The sequence below is a fragment of the Ranitomeya variabilis genome, chromosome 2, assembly GCF_051348905.1.
Source record: "Ranitomeya variabilis isolate aRanVar5 chromosome 2, aRanVar5.hap1, whole genome shotgun sequence".
In the NCBI taxonomy this organism is placed as follows: domain Eukaryota; kingdom Metazoa; phylum Chordata; class Amphibia; order Anura; family Dendrobatidae; genus Ranitomeya; species Ranitomeya variabilis.
The window spans coordinates 396,100,112-396,126,908 of NC_135233.1; the positions used below are offsets into that span (position 1 = coordinate 396,100,112).

Below are 26,797 nucleotides of genomic sequence, written 5' to 3' on the forward strand. Positions count from 1 at the left end.
ATTGTGTTTTCCATTTCACATTTAGAAAACCTGGCAGCAACTGTGCTTTATTTTTTCTGACAGTTCCAACATACGACATTTTCTGTATTTTCAAATTATCGATTAGGTCAAAATCAGAAAACTAATTGTCAGCTGTAATATTGCAACTAGATCCAAACAAGGGCTCGGCCATTCTCCTCACCACGTCACTTGGCTTGTTCCTGACACACAAAAAGGACCTGTTCGCTGTTTTTCAGCATAAATTTCAATATTATTCGTGTAAACTATCCTGGCATCAGCAAGGGCAAAACGTTTCATTCCGTATTTGCTAGGCTTTGATGGAACGTATTGCCAAAAAGAAAAGCACATTTTACACGGAAACAAGGAAGCACTTAGACAGTTGTCACGTTCTCCCCAGGGTAATAACTATTCTGACAATATGCAACAAATTTTTGAAACATGTCACAAATTACAGCAAGCCGGTCAGAATCGTTTCATTGGGTCCTGGTAGTTCGATCATCAAAACGAACGCAACAGATCAGGGTCTTGAATCGTTTGAGATTCATTACAATGCTACATTTTTCAATGCTGCTACCTTCTTTCCCCCAAAGTTCCTCCAAACTTTGACGATTCACTCTATATTCACCAGCTAAGTATAACAAGCCAATGAAAGCCCTGAGTTCAGTTTCATCTGTGGGTTTGATGTCTTTCTGGAGAATTTGTCTTTGACGGTGTCAATATATTGTTTCGTGCATCTAACAATAGTTTCCATAATTTTTTCAATAAATTTATTATTCCAATATTCAAGTACAGTTTTAGCATTCTTAGCGCTTCCAATAACTCCTGGAAGGTGAGTGAGAATGTTGTGTGATTCCCAATGATGTTTGCTCTTGAGTGGCTTCTTGCTCCACTTGGTCTTTTTATCTTTGCCCATAATAGGCATTATCTTTATCTTGTTCATCTGTATCAGTCTCCTCACCATCCTGCTCTGTTCCTGAATCACTTTTACATTCTTCCACCTCATCTTGAGATGAAATATCACTCTTCCCCTAAATCTTCGTTCAGTGTTCGGTCTCACTCATCATTTAACAGCGGATCCTTCATTTCTTCAACATGAAGGGGCTTATATAAATTATACATTTTACTGTCCATTTCAGCAGAGAATCTGAGGCTAGAAAAAGAGAGAGTACATGTTAGGGTGCAATGTGTCTCAGAGGCCACCCTCTTTTTTTCTAAGAAAACCCTACTTATTTCCACAAACTTTGCATTATTCATTCATAAAACAAGCTAAATAAACAATTTAAAAAGAGAAAATACAAACCTTTCAATGAGAGATGAGCTCAGGTGCAGTGAGCCTGAGAAGCCACAAAATTCAGATCTGCTCGGCAGAAGGTCTGCTGTAACACTGTGAGATCAGGTTTCAAAGAGCATTAAAAGACTGAAAATAAATTGGAGAGGGAGATTGTCTGATAAATTGGATAGGAGAGAGAAACAAAACTAAACAACCTGTGCCTGTGAGATCAGTTGCAACTGATGGAGGGTTAAAAACATGTGACTAAAAATGGCATAATCATAGGAAAAAAGTCCAAAAAATAATAATAATCAGGGTTGATGCTTTTCAAAGTGATACTTCTTACTCATACACTTTGAATTGCATTGTCTGAACCTTCTATCCTCCTTATTTTTGTCCCAAATTCTGCATAATATAGAGGGGTGTTGAGGTTGTATAGGTATAAGGACTAATAGGAGCCACTCTAGGTACATAATTTATCATGCACTCTACTGCGCAGTACATAAAAAAACCTATTGGAAACATCAAGACGGTGTTATAACAAGGACCGGTAGGTCACGATGGTCTTCAGTCGTCTTCCTGTCGTAGGCAGTAGAGCGCATCATACTTCCTGCAATGGTGGTGCTCAGAGATAGGTTGTGACCAAGAAATGTCTCCTCCTCAATCATGGCGATGCCTCCAGGCCTCATGCTCGTGTCATCCTTGTATCAAATCTCCAAGGAGAGAAAACTCCATTGGCTTCTTTTGGAGGAGTGTGGTCTGTATTAGGACCAGTTCAGGAGGATTCATCAGTAATAACTAGGGTTGAGCGAAACGGGTCGATCATTTTCAAAAGTCGCCGACTTTTGGCTAAGTCGGCGTCTCATGAAACCCGATCCGACCCCTGTGCTTGTCGGCCATGCGGTACGCGACTTTCGCGCCAAAGTCGCGTTTCAATGACGCGAAAAGCGCCATTTCTCAGCCAATGAAGGTGAACGCAGAGTGTGGGCAGCGTGATGACATAGATCCTGGTCCCCACCATCTTAGAGAAGGGCATTGCAGTGATTGGCTTGCTGTCTGCGGCGTCACAGGGGCTATAAAGGGGCGTTCCCGCCGACCGCCATCTTACTGCTGCTGATCTGAGCTTAGGGACAGGTTGCTGCCGCTTCGTCAGAAGCAGGGAGAGCGTTAGGCAGGGTCCACTAACCACCAAACCGCTTGTGCTGCAGCGATTTCCACTGTCCAACACCACCTTCGGTGTGCAGGGACTGTGGAAGCTATTTTTTTTTTTTTTTCCCCTCAGCGCTGTAGCTCATTGGGCTGCCCTAGAAGGCTCCGTGATAGCTGTATTGCTGTGTGTACGCCACTGTGGAAACCAACTGCTTTTTTCAAAGCACATATCCTCTTGTTCCTTCCTTTCTGCACAGCTATCTTTTTTGTTTGTCCACACTTTTTATTTAATTTGTGCATCAGTCCACTCCTATTGCTGCCTGCCATACCTGGCTTACATTACTGCAGGGAGATAGTAATTGTAGGACAGTTTTTTTTTTTTTTTTGTTTTTTTTTTGTGGGAGATTAAGATTGGCATTTCTGCTACAGTGCCATCCCTGTGTGTGCCATCTCTCACTGAGTGGGCCATAGAAAGCCTATTTATTTTTTCCGTGATTTGTGTTCTAAAATCTACCTCAACACAAAAACACTACATCAATCAGTGGGAGAAAAATATTGGCCTCAGTCAGGGCTTGTGTGCCACTGCTGTGTGTGCTATCTCTTATTCAGTGGGCTATAGAAAGCCTATTTATTTATTAATTTTTTTTCTTATTATTTGGTTTCTAAAGTCTCCCTGAAAAAAAATAAATAAATAAAAAAACAGTGGGAGAGTAATATTGCCCTTTCAGCTTGTGTGCCAGTCTTGACTCCTGGGTGTGCCACCTCTCTCTCTAATTGTGGGCCATAGAAAGCCTTTTTTTTTTTTTTTTTTTTAAATATTATTGGGTTTCTAAAGTCTCCCTTAAAAAACAAAAAATACATAAAAAAACAGTGGGAGAGTAATATTGCCCTTTCAGCTTGTGTGCCAGTCTTGACTCCTGGGTGTGCCACCTCTCTCCCTCTCATTCAGTGGGCCATAGAAAGCCTATTTATTTTTTTTTTTTAATATTATTTGGTTTCTAATTCTCCCTGAAAAAAAAAAAAAAAACCTAAAAAAACAGTGGGAGAATAATATTGCCCTTTCAGCTTGTGTGCCAGTCTTGACTCCTGGGTGTGCCACCTCTCTCCCTCTCATTCAGTGGGCCATAGAAAGCCTATTTATTTTTTTTTTAAATATTATTGGGTTTCTAAAGTCTCCCTGAAAAAACAAAAAATACATAAAAAAACAGTGGGAGAGTAATATTGCCCTTTCAGCTTGTGTGCCAGTCTTGACTCCTGGGTGTGCCACCTCTCTCCCTTTCATTCAGTGGGCCATAGAAAGCCTATTTATTTTTTCCGTGATTTGTGTTCTAAATTCTACCTCAACACAAAAACACTACATCAATCAGTGGGAGAAAAATATTGGCCTCAGTCAGGGCTTGTGTGCCACTGCTGTGTGTGCTATCTCTCATTCAGTGGGCTATAGCAAGCCTATTTTTTTTTTTTTTTTTTTAATATTATTTGGTTTCTAAAGTCTCCCTGAAAAAAAAAAATAAATAAATTAGGTGGGAGATTAATATTGACATTAGTGCTTGAGTGACAGTCCTGCGTGTGTGTCATCTCTGTGATTTTGTGCCACAGAAAACAGAGTGTGTAACATTGTGCCTGATTTTCCTTGTGGTCTCACCAACCTGTTAAGGGATATTGAAATCATACTGAAGTTATAGCTCACCGTGTAAGTTGTTTGACAGCAACAAATAAAGTTACTTTGGTTAAGATTTTAAAACAATGAGGAAGTCTGGTGCAAGAGGTCGTCGTGGGCGTTCATTGTCAGCTGGTAATGATGGTAGTGGTAGTGGAGCATCAGGTGGTCGTGGGGATAAAAATATTCCACCTAAGTCTGGAGCTGTGGAGCCAGTTTCGTCGTCAGGCTACACAAGGCCTCGAACGCTCTCTTTTCTGGGAGTAGGAAAACCGCTTTTAAAGGCGGAGCAGCAACAGCAAGTTTTGGCTTACATTGCAGACTCAGCCTCTAGCTCTTTTGCCTCCTCTTCCGAAACTGGTAAATGTAAAAGCAGCGCGTCGCTTGTGGATGTTCACGGTCAGGGACAAGTCGCTTCCTTGTCCTCCTCAGCAAAAACTACAACAAGAGAGAAGGATGCAGCAGGCGACACAACGGGTCACTCCATGGAGCTCTTTACACATACCGTCCCTGGCTTAGAAAGTGAAACATTTAACAGGCCATGCCCATTACAAGTATATTCTGACATGGAGTGCACTGATGCACAGCCACAGCCAGAGTACTATGCTGCTCCTTTGACTCAGACCACCACATTGCCCTCTCAGGGTACAGATCCACAATCAGACCCTGATGAGACTATGTTGCCCCGCCACGAACGCTATACCACCGACCGACACAGTGACACAGACGAAGTTGCACACGAGCTCGAAGAGGAGGTAATAGATGACCCAGTTATTGACCCCGATTGGCAGCCATTGGGGGAACAGGGTGCAGGCGGCAGTAGTTCAGAAGCGGAGGTGGAGGAGGGGCCGCAGCAGGCATCAACATCGCAACAGGTTCCATCTGCCGGGCCCGTATCTGGACCAAAACGCGTGTCAAAGCCAAAACCTGTTGGAGCACAGCGTTGCCATCCGGTTAAAGCTCAGTCTGCAATCCCTGAAAAGGGATCCGAGTCTAGGAAGAGTGCAGTCTGGCATTTTTTTAAACAACATCCAACTGATCAGCGCAAAGTCATCTGTCAAAAATGTTCAACTAGCTTAAGCAGAGGTCAGAATCTGAAAAGTCTAAATACTAGTTGCATGCATAGACACTTAACCACCATGCATTTTCAAGCCTGGACTAACTACCAAACGTCCCTCAAGGTTGTAGCACCCTCGGCCAATGAAGCTAGTCAGCAACGCAACATCCCTTCCGTCACTGTAAGGCCACCATTTTCCGCACCACCGGCAGTATCTGTGCAGGTTTCTTTGCCAGCCAAAAGCAGTCAGGGTCAGGGAATCACCAGTTTTGTAGGAGGAAATATTGCATCTAGGGCACCGGCGGAAACAATACCGTCTCCAACCGTCTCTCAGTCTGCCATGTACACCGGCACACCCGAAAGTTCCACGATCTCCAGCTCTCCAGTCCAGCTCACCCTACATGAGACTCTGGTTAGAAAAAGGAAGTACTTATCCTCGCATCCGCGTACACAGGGTTTTAACGCCCACATAGCTAGACTAATCTCGTTAGAGATGATGCCCTACCGGTTAGTTGAAAGCGAAGCTTTCAAAGCCCTGATGGAGTACGCTGAACCACGATACGAGCTACCCAGTCGACACTTTTTTTCCAGAAAAGCCATCCCAGCCCTGCACCAGCATGTTAAACAGCGCATCGTCCATGCACTCAGGCAATCTGTGAGTACAAAGGTGCACCTGACTACAGATGCATGGACCAGTAGGCATGGCCAGGGACGTTATGTGTCCATCACGGCACACTGGGTGAATGTGGTGGATGCAGGGTCCACAGGCGACATCAATTTAGGGACAGTTGTGCCTAGCCCACGGTCTAGGAAACAGTTGGCTGTAGGCGTTCGCACCCCCTCCTCCTCCTCCTCCTCGTCCTCCTGCAGAAGCTACAGCTCTTCCACAGAACGCAGTCTGCCAACCACTCCATCGGCAGATGACACTGTTGCACACCAGTTGTCCCATTATGGGCCAGCTACTGCCAAGCGTCAGCAGGCTGTATTGGCTATGAAGTGCTTGGGCGACAATAGACACACCGCGGAAGTTCTGTCCGAGTTCTTGCAACAAGAAACGCAGTCGTGGCTGGGCACAGTAGATCTTGAGGCAGGCAAGGTAGTGAGTGATAACGGAAGGAATTTCATGGCTGCCATCTCCCTTTCCCAACTGAAACACATTCCTTGCCTGGCTCACACCTTAAACCTGGTGGTGCAGTGCTTATTGAAAACTTATCCTGGGTTCTCCGACCTGCTCCTCAAAGTGCGTGCACTTTGCTCACATATCCGACGTTCGCCTGTACACGCCAGCCGTATGCAGACCTATCAGCGGTCTTTGAACCTTCCCCAGCATCGCCTAATCATAGACGTTGCAACAAGGTGGAACTCAACACTGCACATGCTTCAGAGACTGTGCGAACAGAGGCGTGCTGTTATTTATTTGTGGGAGGATACACGGGCAGGCAGTAGGATGGCAGACATGGAGTTGTCAGGTGTGCAGTGGTCTAAGATACAAGACATGTGTCAAGTCCTTCAGTGCTTTGAGGAATGCACACGGCTGGTTAGTGCAGACAACGCCGTAATAAGCATGAGCATCCCCCTAATGCGTCTGCTGATGCAAAGTTTGACGCACATAAAGGAGCAGGCGTCTGCACCAGAGGAAGAGGAAAGCCTTGATGACAGTCAGCCATTGTCTGGTCAGGGCAGTGTACAGGACGAGGTAGCGGGCGAAGAGGAGGTGGAGGACGAGGAGGATGATGGGGATGAGTATATTTTTAATGCCGAACCTTTCCCGGGGGCACAGGAATTTGGTTGCGTGTCACGGCCGGGTTCTGGTTTTTTGAGGGACACAAGTGACGTAGATTTGCCTGCAACTGCCCCTCAACCAATCACAACCGGAGATTTGACAACTGGAACTTTGGCCCACATGGCGGATTATGCCTTACGTATCCTAAAAAGGGACACACGCATTACGAAAATGATGAACGATGACGATTACTGGTTGGCCTGCCTCCTTGATCCACGCTATAAAGGCAAATTGCAAAATATTATGCCACATGAGAACTTGGAACTAATATTAGCAACCAAACAATCAACTCTTGTTGACCGTTTGCTTCAGGCATTCCCAGCACACAGCGCACGTGATCGTTCTCACACGAGCTCCAGGGGGCAGCAGACTAGGAGTGTTAGGGGTGCACACATCAGAAGTGGCGTTGGACAGAGGGGTTTTCTGACCAGGTTGTGGAGTGATTTTGCTATGACCGCAGACAGGACAGGTACTGCTGCATCAATTGAAAGTGACAGGAGACAACATTTGTCCAGTATGGTTACTAACTATTTTTCATCCCTTATCGATGTTCTCCCTCAACCGTCATTCCCATTTGATTACTGGGCCTCCAAATTAGACACCTGGCCAGAATTGGCAGAATATGCATTGCAGGAGCTTGCTTGCCCGGCAGCAAGTGTCCTATCAGAAAGAGTATTCAGTGCTGCAGGTTCAATATTAACCGAAAAAAGGACTCGTCTGGCTACCCAAAATGTTGACGATCTAACATTCATTAAAATGAACCACAACTGGATTTCGAAATCTTTTGCCCCACCTTGCCCGGCCGACACCTAGCTTTCCTATGAAAAGCTCTTGCCTGTGAATTACTTTTCTAATGTCTAATTTGCTGCAGCTGATTGTACAGCATACGACATGTTTACACCTCCCTAAATGGCAAAACTCCCCACACGGGGCCATGGTATCGCGACTTGGCGCAAGCACCCGTGAGACTGCTGTTTGTCTGAAGAGGTGGGTGTGCTCGCTTTTGGTTGACGGCATTGCTACTGGGTCCCTCATAGTACAATGTAGTGTCTCTGGCGGTGGTGGTGCGCACCCAACGTCAGACACACCGTTGTAACATGAGGGGCCCTGGGGCGGTCCCGCCGGCCTCAAGAGAGTTCCCCCCTACCCCAGCTCAAAATGTGCTCTACCACGTGCAAAATTATGTCGCACAGCTCCACCAATCTTTAGTCTATTCGCTGACATCATTCAATGTCTGGCACTGACAATACAAATTTGTAGACATCTATGATGCAACTTAAAGTAGTCTGTGTCTGTGTCCTATATTGGCACCATTAAATAGTTACTGCCAAATTACTATGTCAGAAACTCAGTAGATGAGCCCACCCCTGTACCTAAGTATGCCACCTTTTTTTTTTGTTTTGGTTGTTTTGCGAGACATTAACATCTATTTATATTTTGGGAGTACTGGGACAGACACTCCTTGCACTACTCCTCCACTCACCACCAAGCTGCCTGTGTATCCATGTAACCGCTGTAAAACTGCCATGAGCCTATTGTTTGTTATTTTAGGCCTTTGATAGCCTGTCTGCGGTCCCTACTTTAAATACTCCTCCACTGACCACCAAGCTGCCTGCCCGTGTATCCATGTAACCGCTGTAAAACTGCCATGAGCCTATTGTTTGTTATTTTAGGCCTTTGATAGCCTGTCTGCGGCCCCTACTTGCAATACTCCTCCACTGACCACCAAGCTGCCTGCCCGTGTATCCATGTAACCGCTGTAAAACTGCCATGAGCCTATTGTTTGTTATTTTAGGCCTTTGATAGCCTGTCTGCGGTCCCTACTTTAAATACTCCTCCACTGACCACCAAGCTGCCTGCCCGTGTATCCATGTAACCGCTGTAAAACTGCCATGAGCCTATTGTTTGTTATTTTAGGCCTTTGATAGCCTGTCTGCGGCCCCTACTTGCAATACTCCTCCACTGACCACCAAGCTGCCTGCCCGTGTATCCATGTAACCGCTGTAAAACTGCCATGAGCCTATTGTTTGTTATTTTAGGCCTTTGATAGCCTGTCTGCGGTCCCTACTTTAAATACTCCTCCACTGACCACCAAGCTGCCTGCCCGTGTATCCATGTAACCGCTGTGAAACTGCCATGAGCCTATTGTTTGTTATGTTAGGCCTTTGATAGCCTGTCTGCGGTCCCTACTTTAAATACTCCTCCACTGACCAGACCACTGCTGCCCGTGTACCCCTGGAACCAATTATAAAGTGCCTACAGCCAGCCCATTTTCTTATGTTAGGCCTTTGAAGCCTGTCTGCGGTCCCTACTTTAAATACTCCTCCACTGACCAGACCACTGCTGCCCGTGTACCCCTGGAACCAATTATAAAGTGCCTACAGCCAGCCCATTTTCTTATGTTAGGCCTTTGAAGCCTGTCTGCGGTCCCTACTTTAAATACTCCTCCACTGACCACCAAGCTGCCTGCCCGTGTATCCATGTAACCGCTGTAAAACTGCCATGAGCCTATTGTTTGTTATTTTAGGCCTTTGATAGCCTGTCTGCGGTCCCTACTTTAAATACTCCTCCACTGACCACCAAGCTGCCTGCCCGTGTATCCATGTAACCGCTGTAAAACTGCCATGAGCCTATTGTTTGTTATTTTAGGCCTTTGATAGCCTGTCTGCGGCCCCTACTTGCAATACTCCTCCACTGACCACAATGCTGCCTGGAGTGCCTGCCTGTGTATCCATGTAACCGATGTAAAACTGCCATGACTGCCTACTGTTTGTTATTTTAGGCCTTTGATAGCCTGTCTGCAGCCCCTACTTGCAATACTCCTCCACTGACCACACCAATGCTGCCCGTGTACCCCTGGAACCTATTTAAAAGTTCATAGAGCCTAGTTATATATTTTATTTACTATTAATAAGGCCATGATGGACTACGCTGTACCACGCTACAAGCTAACCAGTCGAAACACTTCTTTTGCGAGAAAAGCCATCCCAACCCTCCACCAGCATGTAGAAGACCGCATTGTCCATGCACTCTGGCAATCTGTGAGTACAAAGGTGCACCTGACAACAGACGCATGGACCTGTAGGCATGGCCACGGAAGATTACGTGTCCATTACGGCGCAATGGGTTAATGTGGTGGATGCATGGTCCACAGGGGACAGCCTACTAAGTCTGTCTGCAGTCCCTAATTCAAATTGTCCTCCACTGTCTAAATCGGAACTTCCACCTTCTGGCTTTCGGCCTATAGTATCAGAAATTAAACTGCATTTGGCCTTCAACTTTGGTTAGGGCCTACTAACGGCTTCTGCCCCTCCCTGGTGTTGCCCTCAACTAAATAAAGCTGAGCTTCAACCTTCTGCTCCAAATTACCATTTTGAAAAATGCAATAGGCTTTTCAGGCCTACTAAAGGTGTCTGTCTGTGTGCCCCTCCCTGGTGTTGTCCTCAACTAAATAAAGCTGAGCTTCAACCTTCCGGCTCTCATTATGTGGTTTTAAAAAAAAAAATGGTGGTTAGGGCCTACTAACGGCTTCTGCCCCTGCCTGGTGTTGCCCTCAACTAAATAAAGCTGAGCTTCAACCTTCTGCTCCAAATTACCATTTTGAAAAATGCAATAGGCTTTTCAGGCCTACTAAAGGTGTCTGTCTGTGTGCCCCTCCCTGGTGTTGTCCTCAACTAAATAAAGCTGAGCTTCAACCTTCCGGCTCTCATTATGTGGTTTTAAAAAAAAAAATGGTGGTTAGGGCCTACTAACGGCTTCTGCCCCTCCCTGGTGTTGCCCTCAACTAAATAAAGCTGAGCTTCAACCTTCTGCTCCAAATTACCATTTTGAAAAATGCAATAGGCTTTTCAGGCCTACTAAAGGTGTCTGTCTGTGTGCCCCTCCCTGGTGTTGTCCTCAACTAAATAAAGCTGAGCTTCAACCTTCCGGCTCTCATTATGTGGTTTTAAAAAAAAAAATGGTGGTTAGGGCCTACTAACGGCTTCTGCCCCTCCCTGGTGTTGTCCTCAACTAAATAAAGCTGAGCTTCAACCTTCCGGCTCTCATTATGTGGTTTTAAAAAAAAAAATGGTGGTTAGGGCCTACTAACGGCTTCTGCCCCTCCCTGGTGTTGCCCTCAACTAAATAAAGCTGAGCTTCAACCTTCTGCTCCAAATTACCATTTTGAAAAATGCAATAGGCTTTTCAGGCCTACTAAAGGTGTCTGTCTGTGTGCCCCTCCCTGGTGTTGTCCTCAACTAAATAAAGCTGAGCTTCAACCTTCCGGCTCTCATTATGTGGTTTTAAAAAAAAAAATGGTGGTTAGGGCCTACTAACGGCTTCTGCCCCTCCCTGGTGTTGCCCTCAACTAAATAAAGCTGAGCTTCAACCTTCTGCTCCAAATTACCATTTTGAAAAATGCAATAGGCTTTTCAGGCCTACTAAAGGTGTCTGTCTGTGTGCCCCTCCCTGGTGTTGTCCTCAACTAAATAAAGCTGAGCTTCAACCTTCCGGCTCTCATTATGTGGTTTTAAAAAAAAAAATGGTGGTTAGGGCCTACTAACGGCTTCTGCCCCTCCCTGGTGTTGCCCTCAACTAAATAAAGCTGAGCTTCAACCTTCTGCTCCAAATTACCATTTTGAAAAATGCAATAGGCTTTTCAGGCCTACTAAAGGTGTCTGTCTGTGTGCCCCTCCCTGGTGTTGTCCTCAACTAAATAAAGCTGAGCTTCAACCTTCCGGCTCTCATTATGTGGTTTAAAAAAAAAAAATGGTGGTTAGGGCCTACTAACGGCTTCTGCCCCTCCCTGGTGTTGTCCTCAACTAAATAAAGCTGAGCTTCAACCTTCCGGCTCTCATTATGTGGTTTTAAAAAAAAAAATGGTGGTTAGGGCCTACTAACGGCTTCTGCCCCTCCCTGGTGTTGCCCTCAACTAAATAAAGCTGAGCTTCAACCTTCTGCTCCAAATTACCATTTTGAAAAATGCAATAGGCTTTTCAGGCCTACTAAAGGTGTCTGTCTGTGTGCCCCTCCCTGGTGTTGTCCTCAACTAAATAAAGCTGAGCTTCAACCTTCCGGCTCTCATTATGTGGTTTTAAAAAAAAAAATGGTGGTTAGGGCCTACTAACGGCTTCTGCCCCTCCCTGGTGTTGCCCTCAACTAAATAAAGCTGAGCTTCAACCTTCTGCTCCAAATTACCATTTTGAAAAATGCAATAGGCTTTTCAGGCCTACTAAAGGTGTCTGTCTGTGTGCCCCTCCCTGGTGTTGTCCTCAACTAAATAAAGCTGAGCTTCAACCTTCCGGCTCTCATTATGTGGTTTTAAAAAAAAAAATGGTGGTTAGGGCCTACTAACGGCTTCTGCCCCTCCCTGGTGTTGCCCTCAACTAAATAAAGCTGAGCTTCAACCTTCTGCTCCAAATTACCATTTTGAAAAATGCAATAGGCTTTTCAGGCCTACTAAAGGTGTCTGTCTGTGTGCCCCTCCCTGGTGTTGTCCTCAACTAAATAAAGCTGAGCTTCAACCTTCCGGCTCTCATTATGTGGTTTTAAAAAAAAAAATGGTGGTTAGGGCCTACTAACGGCTTCTGCCCCTCCCTGGTGTTGTCCTCAACTAAATAAAGCTGAGCTTCAACCTTCCGGCTCTCATTATGTGGTTTTAAAAAAAAAAATGGTGGTTAGGGCCTACTAACGGCTTCTGCCCCTCCCTGGTGTTGCCCTCAACTAAATAAAGCTGAGCTTCAACCTTCTGCTCCAAATTACCATTTTGAAAAATGCAATAGGCTTTTCAGGCCTACTAAAGGTGTCTGTCTGTGTGCCCCTCCCTGGTGTTGTCCTCAACTAAATAAAGCTGAGCTTCAACCTTCCGGCTCTCATTATGTGGTTTTAAAAAAAAAAATGGTGGTTAGGGCCTACTAACGGCTTCTGCCCCTCCCTGGTGTTGCCCTCAACTAAATAAAGCTGAGCTTCAACCTTCTGCTCCAAATTACCATTTTGAAAAATGCAATAGGCTTTTCAGGCCTACTAAAGGTGTCTGTCTGTGTGCCCCTCCCTGGTGTTGTCCTCAACTAAATAAAGCTGAGCTTCAACCTTCCGGCTCTCATTATGTGGTTTTAAAAAAAAAAATGGTGGTTAGGGCCTACTAACGGCTTCTGCCCCTCCCTGGTGTTGTCCTCAACTAAATAAAGCTGAGCTTCAACCTTCCGCCTCTCATTATGTGGTTTTAAAAAAAAAAATGGTGGTTAGGGCCTACTAACGGCTTCTGCCCCTCCCTGGTGTTGCCCTCAACTAAATAAAGCTGAGCTTCAACCTTCTGCTCCAAATTACCATTTTGAAAAATGCAATAGGCTTTTCAGGCCTACAAAAGGTGTCTGTCTGTGTGCCCCTCCCTGGTGTTGTCCTCAACTAAATAAAGCTGAGCTTCAACCTTCCGGCTCTCATTATGTGGTTTTAAAAAAAAAAATGGTGGTTAGGGCCTACTAACGGCTTCTGCCCCTCCCTGGTGTTGTCCTCAACTAAATAAAGCTGAGCTTCAACCTTCCGGCTCTCATTATGTGGTTTTAAAAAAAAAAATGGTGGTTAGGGCCTACTAACGGCTTCTGCCCCTCCCTGGTGTTGTCCTCAACTAAATAAAGCTGAGCTTCAACCTTCCGGCTCTCATTAAGTGGTTTTAAAAAAAAAAAATGGTGGTTAGGGCCTACTAACGGCTTCTGCCCCTCCCTGGTGTTGCCCTCAACTAAATAAAGCTGAGCTTCAACCTTCTGCTCCAAATTACCATTTTGAAAAATGCAATAGGCTTTTCCGGCCTACTAAAGGTGTCTGTCTGTGTGCCCCTGCCTGGTGTTGCCCTCAACTAAATAAAGCTGAGCTTCAACCTTCTGCTCCAAATTACCATTTTAAAAAATGCAATAGGCTTTTCCGGCCTACTAAAGGTGTCTGCCCCTCCCTGGTGTTGTCCTCAACTGAACAAAGCTGAGCTTCCACATTCTGGCTTTCGCCCTATACTATCAGATATTAAACTGCATTTGGCCTACTAGTGTGGTTAGGCCCTTGAAACAGTGTCTGCTGCTCTTGGGTTTGCTACTCCACTGAACAAAGCAATGCCGCCTGTTTAGTCCTGTTACCAATTTTGAACTGCATGTAGCCTACTTTATTCTTTGGCCCTATATCTGTTTCCTCCTCATCCTGCCCATTGCCCAGCCACTGCTAAATGAGTCTGCTGGTACATTGACCTAGACCACTACATTCCCCTTGTACTCTACACAGCCAGAATCTGTCCCTGCTGAAAGTAAGGTTCCCCTTCCCGCATGTTATACCACCTTACACAGGGACAAAGAGGAAGGTGCAGATGAAAGTGCAGGTTCCTTCATCAGGTGGGGGGGCATACTCGTTGGCGACGTCACTGGCACAGGGCCCCTCAGAGTACGCAAAAGTGTCGCTGCTGGTGGGAGGCGCCCCCGCCATGCAAACACACCGCCGTACTTTGAGGGGCCCTGTGCCAGTGGCAATGCGAACGAGTGGGCCCCCCCCCTGCTTGCTCAGGATCACAGCACTTGCAACTTTTAAATACTTACCTTTCCCTGCAACACCGCCGTGACGTAGTCCGCATTTCCTGGGCCCACGAAAAACTTGAGCCAGCCCTACTCCCCCCACAACTTTCCCCCAATTCCCTATGCCCAACTATTATTATACAGTTAATTAAGATTGGCAAGCTTCAGAAACAAGAATGGATGTTTTTGGCATTAAAATGGGCACTGTAGGTGTTTTCCTGGCCTCCACTCACTGCCGACTATGCTTCCCCATTGACTTGCATTGGGTTTCGTGTTTCGGTCGATCCCCGACTTTTAGCGATAATCGGCCGACTGCACTCGACTCGACTCTGGACAAAATCGGGTTTCCCAAAACCCTACTCGATCTTAAAAAAATGAAAGTCGCTCAACCCTAGTAATAACCATATTGTAGGTGGACAGAAAGACTGACTGTTTGAAAAAAAAATTACAATTGTGAGCAAGCCCTTTAATTTGTGCCCAAGTCATGAGATCTTGGACTAGAAGAACCCTTAGTTTATTTATCATGATTTATTTTTGCTTTTCTTTATTTGATTCACATTTTTAACAAGAGTGTTACCCAGGAAATGTTCCTCTCTCTTCCTCAACGCCCCTGAGTATTACCCGTCATTATCTGTAAGTTATGGCTCCTTAGCCCGAGATCTGTGCCGTCTCCTAAAACTGCAGGTTGTGATTCCCAACAAAAAAAAGCAAAATAAAAACCCCGTTGCCATGAATCTAAAGTTAATGGTGCAGCAGTCAGCGGCAATCTGTTGGACTGTCTACTGAAACCACTGTGCTGCTAATTACAGCTCGTGAATGATTTTCCTTCAGATGGAAGCCTGAAGACCATAATATAACATTTCTGTACTTTCAGACCTTAATACACTTGTTAAATAAATGTTAGCCGTTACATTGTCTTATTTATTGCAGAGCAATTCGCACACGTGGAGATGTGCTTGTAGGATTGTTAAGGCTAATAGATCACATACTGGATTTCTTGCTTTTTAATGGTACATATGTTACTTTAGACGTTACTTGTCTCTCGGCACTAAGACACTCATTTGATGTACTGTTTTCCAAGTTTGCAGTCTAGCCTCTGGATGACAAGTATATACATAAATACAATGTATCACTGTATACAGAGAGACGGGACCTATTACTGACAATGAGGTGTTGGGGAAGATACATTTTATATTATTTATACTATGGTTTAAAATTGTAACTTATTTGAAAATGACACAAAGGTCACACGAGGACATCAGCACCACGGAGAGACCAGCAAACCTTTATAAAAAGCCAGAGCCAATTGGCTTGGAGGCCATAGTGATCTGGGTAAACATACAATAACTTAGTTATGCCATTGGTAGAGAAGCCTATGGATCACATTCCTCCGGCACTGGCCCTAACCACATATATTAGATGCCATCTGATGACGGAGCATCCCAGGGCCAAACATTATTATTACTATTATACATTTATATACAGCCATTTATTCCATGGCACTTTACATGTGAAACGGGGCAAATATAGACAAGCACAAAAAGCATGAGCAATACAAGGCACACTGTTATGATCCCAATGGCAGAGGATCTCTGATATTCCGGCAAGATAGCAAAAATATAAATACTGCTCTAGGGAGGTGGAAACTGGGCTAACCGCATACCTGATCCTGACACAAACAACTAAAAGTAGCCGGTGAACGTGCCTACGTTGGTTCTAGACGTCTCGAGCCAGCCGGAGAACTGACTACCCCTAGAGGGAAAAAATAAGACCTCGCTTGCCTTCAGAGAAATTGAACCCCAAAGATATAGAAAGCCCCCAACAAATAATAACGGTGAGGCAAGAGGAAAACACAAACGTAGAGATGAACTAGATTCAGCAAAGTGAGGCCCAATAATCTAGATAGCAGTAAATAGATAGTGGACTATGTGGTTAGCAGAAAACCCTACAAAACATCCACGCTGAACATTCAAGAACCCCCACATCGACTGACGGTGTGGAGGGAGAATATCAGCCCCCTAGAGCTTCCAGCGAGTCAAAAATCAAATGTAAAGCAAGCTGGACAAAAACACTGAATAATGCAAACGATCCAAATTGTACAAAACAGACTTAGCTTTTCTTGCATGAGGCAGACTGAAAGGAATCCGGAGGAGACCAAATAGGTCTGGATACAATGATGCCAGGCAAGAGACTGAGTCCAGAGGAGACTCAAATAGGAAACACCCGCTGCTTAACGACACAGCTGGAGCTCAGGCCTGCAACAAGACATACCTAACACAATACCGTTAGTGACCACCAGAGGGAGCCCAGAAACACAGTTCACAACAGTACCCCCCCCTTGAGGAGGGGTCACCGAACCCTCACCAAGACCCCCAGGGCGATCAGGATGAGCAGCGTGAAAGGCATGAACCAAATCAGCCGCATGAACATCAGAGGCGACAACCCAGGAATTATCCTCCTGACCATAGCCTTTCCACTTAACCAAATACTGGAGTTTCCGTCTAGAGATACGAGAATCCAGAATCTTCTCCACCACGTACTCCAACTCGCCCTCAACCAAAACCGGGGCAGGAGGCTCAACAGCAGGAACCATAGGCACCACGTACCGCCGCAACAAGGAACTATGGAACACATTATGAATAGCAAAAGACGCTGGAAGGTCCAAGCGAAAAGACACCGGGTTAAGGATTTCCAAAATCTTATAAGGACCGATAAAGCGAGGCTTGAACTTAGGAGAGGAGACTTTCAAAGGAACATGCCGAGAAGACAACCAAACCAAATCCCCAACACGAAGTCGGGGACCCACACCGCGGCGGCGGTTGGCAAACCGCTGGGCCTTGTCTTGTGACAATTTCAAATTGTCCAACACATGGTTCCAAATCCGCTGCAACCTATCCACCACAGAATCAACCCCAGGACAGTCAGAAGGTTCAACCTGACCCGAGGAGAAACGAGGATGAAAACCAGAGTTGCAGAAAAAGGGTGAAACCAAGGTGGCAGAACTAGCCCGATTATTAAGGGCAAACTCGGCCAGTGGCAAAAAGGTAACCCAGTCGTCCTGATCAGCAGAAACAAAACATCTCAAGTAAGTCTCTAACGTCTGATTAGTTCGCTCGGTCTGGCCATTAGTCTGAGGATGAAAAGCCGACGAAAAAGACAAATCAATACCCATCTTAGCACAAAAGGATCGCCAGAATCTGGACACAAACTGGGATCCTCTGTCAGATACAATATTCTCAGGGATGCCATGCAAACGAACCACATTCTGAAAGAACAAAGGAACCAAATCAGAGGAGGAAGGCAACTTAGGCAAGGGCACCAAATGGACCATTTTAGAAAAACGATCACACACCACCCAGATGACAGACATCTTCCGAGACACCGGAAGATCCAAAATGAAATCCATGGAAATGTGCGTCCAAGGCCTCTTCGGGATAGGCAAGGGCAAAAGCAACCCGCTGGCACGAGAACAGCAAGGCTTAGCCCGAGCACAAATCCCACAGGACTGCACAAAAGAACGCACATCCCGCGACAAGGAAGGCCACCAAAAGGACCTGGCCACCAAATCTCTGGTACCGAAAATCCCAGGATGTCCCGCCAACACCGAAGAATGAACCTCAGAAATAACTGTTGGTCCATCCATTAGGGACAAACAATCTCTCTGGTGGACAACGATCAGGCCTATCAGCCTGAAATTTTTGCAGCCCTCGTCGCAAATCTGGGGAAATGGCAGACAAAATTACTCCCTCTCTGAGAATACCAGCTGGCTCAGAGACTCCCGGAGCATCAGGCACAAAACTCCTAGAAAGTGCATCAGCCTTCACGTTCTTCGAACCAGGCAGGTACGAGACCACAAAGTCAAAACAGGAGAAAAACAACGACCAACGGGCCTGTCTAGGATTCAGGCGCTTGGCAGACTCGAGGTAAATCAGATTTTTATGATCAGTCAAGACCACCACACGATGTCTAGCTCCCTCGAGCCAATGTCGCCACTCCTCAAATGCCCACTTCATGGCCAACAACTCCCGATTACCAACATCGTAGTTCCGCTCAGCAGGCGAAAATTTCCTTGAAAAGAAGGCACATGGCTTCATCACGGAGCCATCAGAACTTTTTTGTGACAAAACAGCCCCTGCACCAATTTCAGAAGCATCAACTTCAACCTGGAAGGGAAGAGAGACATCCGGCTGGCACAAGACTGGCGCTGAAGTAAACCGACGCATCAGCTCCCGAAAGGCCTCCACGGCCGCAGGAGACCAATTCGCAACATCAGAACCCTTCTTGGTCATACCCGTCAAAGGTTTAACCACGCTGGAGAAATTAGCGATAAAACGACGGTAAAAATTAGCAAAGCCCAAGAACTTCTGCAGGCTCTTAACAGACGTGGGCTGAGTCCAGTCATGAATGGCACGGACCTTAACTGGGTCCATCTCCACAGTAGAAGGGGAAAAAATAAAACCCAAAAAAGAAACCTTCTGTACCCCAAAGATACATTTTGAGCCCTTCACAAATAGAGCATTCTCCCGCAAAACCTGAAACACCATCCTGACCTGGTTCACATGGGACTCCCAATTATCAGAAAAAACCAAAATATCATCCAGATAAATAATCATAAATTTATCCAGATATTTCCGGAAGATGTCATGCATGAAGGACTGAAACACAGAAGGAGCATTAGATAATCCGAAAGGCATCACCAGGTACTCAAAATGACCCTCAGGCGTATTAAATGCTGTTTTCCATTCATCTCCCTGCTTTATGCGCACAAGGTTATACGCACCACGAAGATCTATCTTGGTGAAACAACTGGATCCCTTAATCCGAGCAAACAAATCAGACAACAATGGCAAATTATACTGAAATTTAACAGTGATCTTATTCAGAAGACGATAATCAATACAAGGTCTCAGAGACCCGTCTTTCTTGCCCACAAAAAAAGAATCCTGCACCAAGAGGGGACGAGGATGGGCGAATATGTCCCTTCTCCAAAGACTCCTTTATATAACTCCGCATCGCGGCATGCTCTGGCACAGATAAATTAAAGAGTCGTCCCTTAGGAAACTTACTACCAGGAGTCAAATCTATACCACAATCACAGTCCCTATGAGGAGGAAGGGCACTGGACCTGGCCTCATTAAATACATCCTGAAAGTCTGACAAAAACTCAGGGATCTCAGAAGGAGTAGAAGAAGCAATAGACACCAATGGAGAATCGCCATGAATCCCCTGACACCCCCAACTAGACACAGTCATAGCTTTCCAATCTAAAACTGGATTATGGGCCTGTAACCATGGCAGACCCAAAACGACAACATCATGCATTTTATGCAGTACCAGAAAACGAATCACCTCCTGATGTACAGGAGTCATGCACATGGTCACTTGCGTCCAATACTGAGGTTTATTCTCTGCCAATGGCGTAGAATCAATTCCTCTAAGAGGAATAGGATTTTCCAAAGGCTCCAGGACAAAACCGCAGCGCTTGGCAAACGACAAATCCATCAGACTTAAAGCAGCACCAGAATCCACAAAAGCCATAACTGAGTAAGAAGATAATGAACAAATTAAAGTCACAGACAAAATAAACTTAGGCTGAAAAGTACCAATGGCGACAGGATTAACTTTTTTCTTTAAACGTTTAGAGCATGCTGAGATAACATGTGTTGAATCACCACAGTAGAAACACAACCCATTTTGACGTCTATGATTTTGTCGCTCGGCTCTGGTCAGAATTCTGTCACATTGCATAGAATCAGGTGACCGTTCAGACAGCACCGCCAAAGGATTATCAGATTTGCGCTCCCGCAAACGTCGATCAATTTGAATGGCTAGAGCCATTGAATCATTTAGACCTGTAGGGATAGGAAACCCCACCATCACATCTTTAATGGCTTCAGAAAGACCATTTCTGAAATTTGCGGCCAGTGCACACTCATTCCATTGAGTAAGCACGGACCATTTCCGAAATTTTTGGCAATATACCTCAGCTTCGTCCTGACCCTGAGAGATAACCAGCAACATTTTTTCAGCCTGATTTTCAAGATTAGGCTCCTCATAAAGCAAACCAAGTGCCAGAAAAAACGCATCAACATTCACCAATGCAGGATCTCCTGGCGCCAGAGAGAAGGCCCAATCCTGAGGGTCGCCGCGCAAGAAGGAAATAACAATCTTAACTTGCTGAGCGGAATCACCAGAGGAACGAGGTTTCAGAGACAGAAACAATTTACAATTATTCCTAAAATTCAGGAATTTAGATCTGTCTCCAAAAAACGGCTCAGGAATAGGTATTTTTGGTTCAGACATAGGGCTATGGATAACAAAATCCTGAATGCTTTGCACCCTAGCAGCAAGCTGATCCACACTAGAAGTCAAAGTCTGGACATTCATATCTGCAGCAGAGTTTCAGCCACTCAGAGAAAAAGGGGATGGAAGAAGCTAGGCAAACTGCAGCAAAAAAAAAACAAAACAAAACAAAAAAACTCAGAACTTCTTTTTAATCCCGCTTCTGCGATGCATTAAACATTTTCTTTTGGCCTGGCATTCTGTTATGATCCCAATGGCAGAGGATCTCTGATATTCCGGCAAGATAGCAAAAATATAAATACTGCTCTAGGGAGGTGGAAACTGGGCTAACCGCATACCTGATCCTGACACAAACAACTAAAAGTAGCCGGTGAACGTGCCTACGTTGGTTCTAGACGTCTCGAGCCAGCCAGAGAACTGACTACCCCTAGAGGGAAAAAATAAGACCTCGCTTGCCTCCAGAGAAATTGAACCCCAAAGATATAGAAAGCCCCCAACAAATAATAACGGTGAGGCAAGAGGAAAACACAAACGTAGAGATGAACTAGATTCAGCAAAGTGAGGCCCAATAATCTAGATAGCAGAAAATAGATAGTGGACTATGCGGTTAGCAGAAAACCCTACAAAACATCCACGCTGAACATTCAAGAACCCCCACATCGACTGACGGTGTGGAGGGAGAATATCAGCCCCCTAGAGCTTCCAGCGAGTCAAAAATCAAATGTAAAGCAAGCTGGACAAAAACACTGAATAATGCAAACGATCCAAATTGTACAAAACAGACTTAGCTTTTCTTGCATGAGGCAGACTGAAAGGAATCCGGAGGAGACCAAATAGGTCTGGATACAATGATGCCAGGCAAGAGACTGAGTCCAGAGGAGACTCAAATAGGAAACACCCACTGCTTAACGACACAGCTGGAGCTCAGGCCTGCAACAAGACATACCTAACACAATACCGTTGGTGACCACCAGAGGGAGCCCTGTTGTGATTTTGCTTTTTGCTCCCTCTAGTGGTCATTAGTGATTTGACTCTGGAGCGTCTGTCTTTTCCTATATCCTCACCTGGGCCGTTAGTTCAGGGGCGTTGCTATATAAGCTCCCTGGACCTTCAGTTCAATGCCTGGCATCGTTGAAATCAGAGCTAATCTGTTGTGCTCTTGTCCTCTGATCCTGGTTCCTGTTTTTCAAGCTAAGTCTGTTTCCTTGCTTTTTGCTTTTGTTTTGTTTGGTATTTTTGTCCAGCTTGTTCCTATCTGTATCCTGACCTTTGCTGGAAGCTCCAGGGGGCTGGTGTTCTCCCCCCGGACCGTTAGACGGTTCGGGGGTTCTTGAATCTCCAGCGTGGATTTTTATAGGGTTTTTGTTGACCAGATAAGTTATCTTGCTTTATTCTGCTATTAGTAAGCTGGCCTCTCTTTGCTGAACCTGGTTCATTTCTGTGTTTGTCATTTCCTCTTACCTCACCGTTATTATTTGTGGGGGGCTTGTATCTTGCTTTGGGGTCCCTTTCTCTGGAGGCAAGAGAGGTCTTTGTTTTCTTCTCCTAGGGCTAGTTAGATTCTCCGGCTGGCGCGAGTCATCTAGCGATCACCGTAGGCATGATCCCCGGCTACTTCTAGTGTTGGCGTTAGGAGTAGCTATTTGGTCAACCCAGTTACCACAGCCCTATGAGCTGGATTTTTGTATCTTGCAGACTTACACGTTCCTCTGAGACCCTGTCCACTGGGGTCATAACAGTATGCCAGGCCCGTATTAAATGTTTAATGCATTGCAGAAGTGGGATTATAAGAAAGAAAATTTTGAGTTTTTTTTTTCCCTCTCTCATTTTTTTTTTTTCTTTTCCCCTTTACCTCAGAGTGGCTTAAGCTTGCTGCAGACATGAATGTCCAGACCTTGATTACAAGTGTGGACCAGCTTGCCGCTCGTGTGCAGGGTATACAAGATTATGTTACCAGAAATCCTAGGTCTGAACCCAAGATTCCGATTCCTGAACTGTTTTCAGGAGACCGATTTAAGTTTAGGAATTTCAGGAATAATTGTAAATTATTTTTGTCCCTGAAACCTTGTTCGTCTGGAGACTCTGCTCAACAAGTAAAAATTGTTATTTCATTCTTACGGGGTGACCCTCAGGATTGGGCTTTTTCGTTGGCGCCAGGAGATCCGGCATTGGCTGATATTGATGCGTTTTTTCTGGCGCTCGGTTTACTTTATGAGGAACCCAATCTTGAGATTCAGGCAGAGAAAGCCTTGCTGGCTATGTCTCAGGGCCAGGACGAGGCTGAGGTGTATTGCCAAAAATTTCGGAAATGGTCCGTGCTGACACATTGGAACGAGTGTGCACTGGCCGCTAATTTTAGAAATGGCCTTTCTGAGGCCATTAAGAATGTTATGGTGGGTTTTCCCATTCCCACAGGTCTGAATGATACCATGTCCCTGGCTATTCAAATTGACCGGCGGTTGCGGGAGCGCAAAACCGCAAATTCCCTCATGTTGTTGTCTGAACAGACACCTGATGTGATGCAATGTGATAGAAAAACCGCAAATTCCCTCATGGTGTTGTCTGAACGGACACCTGATTTGATGCAATGTGATAGAATCCTGACTAGAAATGAGAGGAAAATTCATAGACGCCGGAATGGCTTGTGCTACTACTGTGGTGATTCTACACATGTTATCTCAGCATGCTCTAAACGTATATCTAAGGTTGTTAGTCCTGTCACCGTTGGTAATTTGCATCCTAAGTTTATTCTGTCTGTAACTTTGATTTGCTCACTGTCATCTTATCCTGTCATGGCGTTTGTAGATTCAGGTGCTGCCCTGAGTCTTATGGATCTCTCATTTGCTAAGTGCTGTGGTTTTATTCTTGAACCATTAGAAAATCCTATCCCTCTTAGGGGTATTGATGCTACGCCATTGGCAGAAAATAAGCCGCAGTATTGGACACAGGTTACCATGTGCATGACTCCTGAACACCGCGAGGTGATACGTTTTCTCGTTCTACATAAAATGCATGATTTGGTTGTTTTGGGGCTGCCATGGTTACAGACCCATAATCCAGTCCTTGACTGGAAGGCTATGTCAGTGTCTAGTTGGGGCTGTCGTGGTATTCATGAGGATTCCCTGCCTGTGTCTATTGCTTCTTCTACACCTTCGGAAGTTCCGGAGTACTTGTCTGATTATCAGGATGTCTTTAGCGAGTCCAGGTCCAGTGCATTGCCTCCTCATAGGGAATGTGACTGTGCAATAGATTTGATTCCAGGCAGTAAATTTCCTAAGGGAAGACTGTTTAATCTGTCGATACCTGAACATACCGCTATGCGTTCATATATCAAGGAGTCTCTGGAGAAAGGACACATCCGTCCGTCTTCTTCCCCTCTTGGTGCGGGATTCTTTTTTGTGGCTAAAAAGGACGGATCTTTGAGGCCTTGTATTGACTATCGGCTTTTAAATAAGATCACTGTCAAATTTCAGTATCCTTTGCCGCTGTTGTCTGACTTGTTTGCCCGGATTAAAGGTGCCAAGTGGTTTACCAAGATAGACCTTCGTGGTGCGTACAACCTTGTGCGTATTAAGCAAGGGGATGAATGGAAAACCGCATTCAATACGCCCGAAGGTCATTTTGAGTACTTGGTGATGCCTTTTGGGCTCTCTAATGCCCCTTCAGTTTTTCAGTCCTTTATGCATGACATTTTCCGGAACTATCTGGATAAATTTCTGATCGTTTATCTGGATGATATTCTGTTTTTTTCTGATAATTGGGACTTGCATGTGGAGCAGGTCAGGATGGTCTTTAAAATTTTGCGTGAAAATTCTTTGTTTGTCAAGGGCTCAAAGTGTCTTTTTGGTGTACAGAAGGTTCCCTTTTTGGGGTTCATTTTTTCCCCTTCTGCTGTGGAGATGGACCCAGTTAAGGTCCGAGCTATTCTTGATTGGACTCAGCCCTCGTCAGTTAAGAGTCTTCAGAAGTTCTTGGGTTTCGCTAACTTCTACCGTCGTTTTATCGCTAACTTTTCTAGCATTGTGAAACCTTTGACGGATATGACCAAGAAGGGCTCCGATGTGGTTAATTGGGCTCCTGCTGCCGTGGAGGCTTTCCAGGAGTTGAAACGTCGGTTTACTTCGGCGCCTGTTTTGTGCCAGCCTGATGTCTCGCTTCCCTTTCAAGTTGAGGTGGATGCTTCAGAGATTGGAGCAGGGGCCGTTTTGTCGCAGAGAGGCCCTGGTTGCTCTGTTATGAGACCTTGCGCCTTTTTCTCTAGGAAGTTTTCGCCTGCGGAGCGAAATTATGATGTGGGCAATCGGGAGTTGTTGGCCATGAAATGGGCATTTGAGGAGTGGCGTCATTGGCTCGAGGGTGCTAAGCATCGTGTGGTGGTCTTGACTGATCACAAAAATCTGATGTATCTCGAGTCTGCTAAACGCCTGAATCCTAGACAGGCCCGCTGGTCATTGTTTTTCTCCCGTTTTGACTTTGTTGTCTCGTATTTACCAGGTTCAAAGAATGTGAAGGCCGATGCTCTTTCCAGGAGCTTTGTGCCTGATGCTCCTGGAGTCGCTGAACCTGTTGGTATTCTTAAGGATGGTATTATCTTGTCAGCTATTTCTCCAGATCTGCGACGTGTGTTGCAGAGATTTCAGGCTGATAGGCCTGATTCTTGTCCACCTGACAGACTGTTTGTGCCTGATAAGTGGACCAGCAGAGTCATTTCCGAGGTTCATTCCTCGGTGTTGGCAGGTCACCCAGGAATTTTTGGCACCAGAGATCTGGTGGCCAGATCCTTTTGGTGGCCTTCCTTGTCTAGGGATGTGCGGTCATTTGTACAGTCCTGTGGGACTTGTGCTCGAGCTAAGCCTTGCTGTTCTCGTGCCAGCGGGTTGCTCTTGCCCTTGCCTGTCCCTAAGAGACCTTGGACACATATCTCCATGGATTTCATTTCTGATCTTCCGGTGTCTCAGGGCATGTCTGTTATCTGGGTGATATGTGATCGCTTCTCCAAGATGGTCCATTTGGTTCCTTTGCCTAAACTGCCTTCCTCTTCCGATCTGGTTCCTGTGTTTTTCCAGAACGTGGTTCGTTTGCACGGCATCCCTGAGAATATTGTGTCAGACAGAGGATCCCAGTTCGTTTCCAGATTCTGGCGATCCTTTTGTAGTAGGATGGGCATTGACTTGTCGTTTTCGTCTGCTTTCCATCCTCAGACTAATGGACAGACGGAGCGAACTAATCAGACTTTGGAGGCTTATTTGAGGTGTTTTGTCTCTGCTGATCAGGACGATTGGGTGACCTTCTTGCCGTTAGCTGAGTTTGCCCTTAATAATCGGGCTAGTTCCGCCACCTTGGTTTCGCCGTTTTTCTGCAACTCTGGTTTCCACCCTCGTTTTTCTTCGGGTCATGTGGAACCTTCTGACTGCCCTGGGGTGGATTCTGTGGTGGATAGGTTGCAGCGGATCTGGAATCTTGTGGTGGACAACTTGAAGTTGTCACAGGAGAGGGCTCAGCGCTTTGCCAACCGCCGCCGCGGTGTGGGTCCCCGACTACGTGTTGGGGATTTGGTGTGGCTTTCTTCCCGCTTTGTTCCTATGAAGGTTTCCTCTCCCAAATTTAAACCTCGTTTTATTGGTCCTTACAAGATATTGGAAATTCTTAATCCTGTATCCTTTCGCCTGGATCTTCCTGTGTCGTTTGCTATCCACAACGTGTTTCATAGGTCCTTGTTGCGGCGGTACGTTGTGCCTGTGGTTCCTTCTGCTGAGCCTCCTGCTCCGGTGTTGGTTGAGGGCGAGTTGGAGTACGTGGTGGAGAAGATCTTGGATTCTCGTCTCTCCAGGCGGAGGCTTCAGTACCTGGTCAAGTGGAAGGGCTATGGTCAGGAAGATAATTCCTGGGTGGTCGCCTCTGATGTTCATGCGGCCGATTTAGTTCGTGCCTTTCACGCCGCTCATCCTGATCGCCCTGGTGGTCGTGGTGAGGGTTCGGTGACCCCTCACTAAGGGGGGGGGTACTGTTGTGATTTTGCTTTTTGCTCCCTCTAGTGGTCATTAGT

General features: G+C 45.7%; 1 long non-coding RNA gene across 1 annotated transcript in view; it reads left to right on the plus strand.

Moving 5' to 3' along the window:
- Positions 1 to 2,814: 2,814 nt before the first annotated feature.
- The window catches only part of LOC143806278 (uncharacterized), a 399,341-nt gene continuing 375,358 nt past the window's right edge, over positions 2,815 to 26,797 (plus strand). Inside the window, exon 1 of the long non-coding RNA XR_013221425.1 lies at positions 2,815 to 3,626. This is a non-coding gene — a long non-coding RNA (uncharacterized LOC143806278). The remainder of the gene's footprint in view (positions 3,627 to 26,797) is intronic.